The sequence below is a fragment of the Orycteropus afer genome, unplaced genomic scaffold (genome assembly GCF_000298275.1).
Source record: "Orycteropus afer afer isolate SDZICR_OR568_19922 unplaced genomic scaffold, OryAfe1.0 scaffold00427, whole genome shotgun sequence".
NCBI lineage: Eukaryota > Metazoa > Chordata > Mammalia > Tubulidentata > Orycteropodidae > Orycteropus > Orycteropus afer.
The window spans coordinates 1,372,445-1,378,504 of NW_006922014.1; the positions used below are offsets into that span (position 1 = coordinate 1,372,445).

Here is a 6,060-nt window from a genome sequence, read left to right on the forward strand (position 1 = left end):
GTGGATGTCTTTACTATTACTTGTGTAAAATTTCCTCTGTCGCAATGCATCTCTTTTCTGGGATTCTAATTAGAAGACTGTTAGATCTTCTCATTCTATCATCATTATCTCCAGACTCTTTTTCATAACCCATTTCACTCCTTTGTTTCTCAGTTTATGCTTACTGAACAATTTCCTGGGATTTGTCATATAGTCACTAATTCTATATTCATTTCTATCTATCTGTTATTAAAACCATCCATGAGGTTTTATGTGTTATTGTGGTGGTGTTTAACTGCCTTTGCTTTGGTCCTCAAATCATGATAGTCTCATGTATTACTCAGTAGAACCACTCTATAGGGTTTTCCGGTTGTAGTATTTACAGAAGTTCTGTAGGCCTTCTTCCATAGAGTCACTGGGTGGGTTCAGACCACTGACCTATGGATTAGCAGCTGATCACAAGCCACTTGCACCACCCAGGCACTTATATAGATAGATGGTAGATAGATAGATAAGGAGTTTTGGTGGCATAGTGCCTAAGGCATTTGCTAATCAGAAGGTTGAGTTCAAACCCATCAGCAACTCTGCAGAAGGAAGACTGTGCAATCTACTTTCAGAAAGATTTACTGCCTTGGAAACCCAAAGGGGGTCGCTATGAATCAGAATTGACTAGATAGCAGTGAGTTTGGTTGGCTTTGGTTGAGAGAGAGAGAGATCGATATTGATATATATGGAGCTCCAGTGGCACGGTGTCCTAAAGCATTTGGCTGCTAACCAGAAGCTTGGCAGTTCAAACCCACCAGCCACTTCCAGAAGGAAGATGGGACAATCTTCATCCATAAAGATTTACTGCCTCAGTAACCCAAATAGTTTGTATAGTTTCCTTTTCCTTGTACATATTTTATATCTTGTTCAAATACTTTCACAGACTGTTTTTTGTCAATTATTGGTATTTTGTTTCTACTCTTTTATGTTTCACTTGACCCCCTTATCTTAGTTGATTAATAGTAACAACTATCATTATCTTTGACTGTGACTTGCTTATTTTCCTTGAAATTTTATTTGTAGAAAATCTTACAGGTCTGGGAAAAAAGTTACCTTCCTCCAAAGATTGCAGTGATTCTGCCAGAAGATAGAGGATAGTAATAGTGTTGAGGAACTTTAACCTAACTGCTTTCCCTGCATGTTTTCGGACAGGAATGAAAACAAAGTTCTTAAACTTTCACGCTAATTCAAGCCTTTATGATTTTATTAAGTGATTATAAAAGCAAAAACAAAAGCAAACAAAAACCTATACTCTAGTGGCAAATACAGGAGCTCTGGTAGCATAGTGCCTAAAGCACTTGACTGCTAACCAGAAGGCTGACGGTTCAAGCCCACCAGCCACTCCTCAGAAGGAAGGTTAGGCAATCTACTTCCATAGTGATACTGCCTCAGAAACCCAAGGATGGGTCGCTATGAGTCAGGGCTGATTAGAGGGCACATAACAACAACAACAGTGACAAATACAGTGAGGGAGTTCCATCTACCTCAAAATTTTATCCTGACTCCCTATATAGTAGCCATGAAAATTTAGACAATTTGCGTATTGTTATGAATTAAACTGTGCCCGTCAAAAAGATATATTGATATCCTTACCACTAGTACCTATCAGCTTGACCTTGTGTGGAAATAGGGGCTTTGAAGATGCTGTCAATTAAATTAGCATGAGGTTGTACTGGAGTAGAGTGAGTTCGGATCCAAACTGAGTTCTGTTTTTATAGAAGAGAAGACTAGATACACAGAGAGAAACACACATAAAAGGTGAAAACAGCCAAGTAAAGATTCATTTACAAGTCAAGGAATGCCAAGAAATGGTAGGTCTAACAGAAGCTGGAAGATACAATGAAGGATGTTCTTCTAGAATTAACAGAGGGAGCATGGTCCTGTGAACATAGAATTTAAAGGCAACTCCCAGAACTATTGGACAATAAATTCATGTTTTTAAAATCACTCAGTTTGTGCTACTTTGTTAGGGAAGCCTTACGAAACTAATATATTTATTTTCTTTTAATTTAAATTTCTTCATTTTTGAAAGAATATTTATCTCACCTGATTACTAAAAGGATACCATAAGATATTGAGTGATCAGAAGCTTTAACCTATATTAAGCTCCCAATAAATGTTCAGTATTACTAGTATCCATAAAAATAACAAAATAGTCTCATATGTCCTTTCTTTTTTACTCAGATAATAATAGAGTCAATTTTTAAACAACCTTGATGGTGGGAAGCAATGGCACAGGTATTTTAGAACTGTTGTTGTTGCTGTTGTTATTTGCCGTCGAGTCGGCCCCGACTCATAGAGACCCCTCCTTGGGTTTCCAAGGCAGTATCACTATGGAAGTAGGATAGCCCAACCTTCCTTCTGAGGAGTGGCTGGTGGGTTTGAACCGCCAGCCTTCTGGTTAGCAGTCAAGTGCCTTAGGCACTATGCTACCAGAGCTCTTATTTTAGAACTAAGGGTGATGTATTAAACTTATGTTCTCAGAAATAATTCTGAGTACCTATTAGCATACAGTACAAGGAAGAAATTAGAAGTGAGTTTGACATCACAAGGAAAGTAACTAAAGTTTTAAAAACTTTTGGTAACTAAACTATGCCTCTAGAATCAGCATGATTGCATTTGCCTTAAAGATGTTGTTTTAAATGTAAAGCCTTTCTTAAGAGTAATGTGGTCTGATGAAATTATGTGGCTATGTCCATATTATGAAGAATAAAGTCAAAGTACTTAACATTTATTATAGCACCTTCTGTGAACAGTAAAAAGGGTGATTCTGAACTCCAACAGGGTACCTCCTGCAGGGATGAGTAAAACATTACTCATCCCTGCAAGAGATACCCTACAGGCAGTAAGAGTTCACCACAGGAGTTGAAAGTACTTTCTCAGAAACTAGACTACAATTTAAAATGAGAGCTGCATTTATTCAAAGTTGATATGAAGCTCCCCCAAATTTTTGTCAGGTAGGTGTTCATATGAACAACAAAAACAAAAGCTTTTATTTTCTAACCAAACAAATTTAATTTTCTTAAAAAAAAATAAGTATTGGACAACAGAACAGTTACCCAATTTTAAACCTTTAAACACACTGAAGAACTAGCTTTATAAATTTAGGTCTCCTGAATCCTCAAACTCTCACACTCAGTACCCAACACACACACCTGTCACTTTCATCCACACACCATCCTGGCTTTGCAAGTATTTCAGAAATTGCTAAAATTCACAATCACTTTCTAAGGGTATTTTAAAGGGTTTGACCTTGCTTAGTCTCATTGGTTTTTTTAACATATAAAAGTTTTCATACCACTAAAGGGATGGTCATGATTATTTTTGCTCCCCCCCCCCCATATTTTAATACTTTTCACAGAAATCTTTCTAAAAGGAGTAAAGTGTGTTCCTGCCAACTTAAACAGAATCTGCAGACAAAAAAGGTCAGTTATTTAAGTCTTGGAGTCATTCTTTTTTTTTTTTTCATTATGATTTGGGTGAAAATTTACACAATAAATTTTCCACTCAACTGTACATACATATTCTGTTTGTGACAATCACTACAATCCCCACAGTACAACAGGATTCTTCCTACTTTTTCCTCATGCACTCTCCGTCCCTTCCTCTGTCCTTCCCATCCCTTTCTGACTTCCTAGCTCTATTCCTGGGCAAATACTGCCCTTTTGCTCTCATATGATTGATTTTTCCTGGTACTACTATTCACCTTCTAGGAAGGTCTATTACTTAGCTAAAAATTGAGACACAAGGATTGAGTTCGGTTCCCAACTTGAACGCTGTCTAAAAACCGTAATCTGGAGCTTCAACAACTCTTTATCTGACCCTGAAGCCTGATCTTTTTTTATCCTTTTGAGTTTTGTTCAAAACTTCTCCTCCAATTCTATCCTGGACTTCCTATTGTGATCCATTTCAGAGCAGCCAGCAGTGGTAACCCGTGCACAATCTACTTCTCCTGGCTTCAGGGTCATGGAGGCCAGGGTTCACATGATCCCTTAGTACTTGGACTAATTTTTATTTATATGTTGATTTTCTTTACTCTTCTTTGCTTTGGATGGTGAGAGAACAATAATTGCACCTTGCATTACTGCTCACAAGATTTTGAGGTCCCAGGTGCTATTCACCAAAATAGAATGTAGAACATTATCTTTGAGGACTGCATTACATCAGTTGACCTCAGTGTTCCCCTGAGATTATGGCCCTAAGCCCCAACGTCTACTGTCTCATTCCTTGAAGCTGTTTGCTTATGACTAAGAAGTTTTCATAACTTTGCCAGCTCTTTGCTCTAATATACTCTTGTATATATTTTCAGTACATATAAATATATAGGTAGAGATATCCCCTGTCAAACCTGTATATATCTGTAGATGTAGTTCCATTCAACATCCCGCCTTTATTCAGCTTGAGTGTTTATCTATGTATCCATTTGCAGATTATTGTTAATACTGTTATTAAAGGATTGTGAATATAATGGTATTCACCTTTGTTGCCTTTAACTCTTTTGCTCTTCCCTGTGTCTTCCACAGTCTTGATATTTTTATACTGACCACTCCTTTATTGCATATCGCCTTTCCCTTAATCCAAGTTAATATATATCTACTCTATTAACCAGAAGGCTGGCAGTACAAACCCACCATCCACTCCTGGGAAGGAAGTTTGGGCAATCTACGTTCATAGTGATATCACTTCGGAAACCCAGGGAGGGGTTGCTATGAGTTGGGCTCGACTCGACAGCACATAACAACAACAACAACCCTCTCATTAGTGATTTACCCTCTTTTCCCCTCCCACTCCTGTTGTTATTGTTGTTGTTAAGTGCTATTGAGTAGGACCTGACTCATAGCAACCCCTCCTTGGGTTTCTGAGGCGGTATCACTAGGGAAGTAGATTGCCCAACCTTCCTTCTGAGGAGTGGCTGGTGAGTTTGAACCACTAGCCTTCTGGTGAGCAGTTAAGTGCCTTAGGCACTATGCTACCACAGCTCCCAAGCCTACAGCACCCGGTATTCCCAGGCGGTCTCCCATCTAAGTACTAACCAAGCCCGACCCTGCTTAGCTTCCGCGATCAGAGGAGATCAGGCACATTCATGTGGTATGACTGTAGATCCTCTCACCACTAATAATCTTCAAAGAATGATTCTGTCTCTGTGTAAACCTCTTCTTTTTAGTAGTAGTCTCATACAATATTTGTCTTTTGTGGTTGACTAATTTCAGTCAGCATAATATCTATGTTCATCCATGCTATTCTTTAATGTTGCACAGTATTCCATTGTATGTATGTCCCATAGTTTGTTTATCCATTCATCTGTTGTTGTTGTTGTTATTTGCCATCGAGTCGGCCCTGACTCACAGCGATCTCTCCTTGGGTTTCCGAGGCAGTATCACTACGGAAGTAGGATTGCCCGAACTTCTTTTAAAAGAGCCACCTTCCAACCTTGCTGATTCTATCTACTGCTTATCTATTTAATTTATTTCTATTCAATCATTGCTATTTCCTTTCTTCTGATAACTGCAGAATTCTTTTGCTATCCTATTCTTAATTGTTGGATATGTTAGGTTAAGCGCTTGAATTTTCTTCTTTTGTGAAGTACATTTATTACAATTAATTGTCTTTTAGACATTGCTTTTGCTGTGCTCCAAAGATTTTGGTATGTTTTGTTTTAATTCTCATTTGGTGAGACAAGAAAAACTCTAGAAGAATTTTAAAAAATGCAAGAAAAAAATTGACAAAATAAATGGAAAATTAAAAACCATACAAAAATAGCAGATACAAATCCATAATATTAATACTAAAATTAGAACTCCAGAAGATTAATACTAAAATTTCAGAAGTAGAGAATACACTGGAAAGACAAATGAGTAGACCTGAATAGATAGAACCCAGAATCAGTGAGACTGAAGATAATTCTTTCAACACTAAATTGTTGTAGGACCAGGAGGGAAGCAAAAAAAAAAAAAAAAAAAAGGTAAAAAAAAAAGAAAGAAAACTTCATTTGGGACATGATCAAAAGGAATAACTTACATGTGCTTGGAATTCTGG

The 6,060-nt window shown here is 37.5% G+C and overlaps 1 pseudogene; it reads right to left on the bottom strand.

The window, feature by feature from the left end:
* Positions 1 to 5,008: 5,008 nt before the first annotated feature.
* LOC122151393 lies at positions 5,009 to 5,126 on the bottom strand (annotated as a pseudogene).
* Positions 5,127 to 6,060: the final 934 nt, after the last annotated feature.